The sequence below is a fragment of the Sinocyclocheilus grahami genome, unplaced genomic scaffold, assembly GCF_001515645.1.
Source record: "Sinocyclocheilus grahami isolate Dianchi unplaced genomic scaffold, SAMN03320097.WGS_v1.1 scaffold187.1, whole genome shotgun sequence".
Classification (NCBI taxonomy): domain Eukaryota; kingdom Metazoa; phylum Chordata; class Actinopteri; order Cypriniformes; family Cyprinidae; genus Sinocyclocheilus; species Sinocyclocheilus grahami.
Genome location: NW_015505366.1, coordinates 1436218 through 1436489, shown reverse-complemented (window position 1 = coordinate 1436489; position 272 = coordinate 1436218).

Sequence of the window (272 nt, the reverse complement as noted above, 5' to 3'; positions counted from 1 at the left end):
CACACACACAACACAACACACGCAACACACACACACAAACAAACAACACACAAAACACAAAACACACACACAAACAAACAACACACAAAACACACAAAACACACACGCAACACACACACACACACGCAACACACACACACGCAACACACACACACGCAAACAAACAACACACAAAACACACACACAAACACACTCTCTCTCTCTCACACACACACACACACAAACACACTCTCTCTCTCACACACAAACACACTCTCTCTCTCACACACACA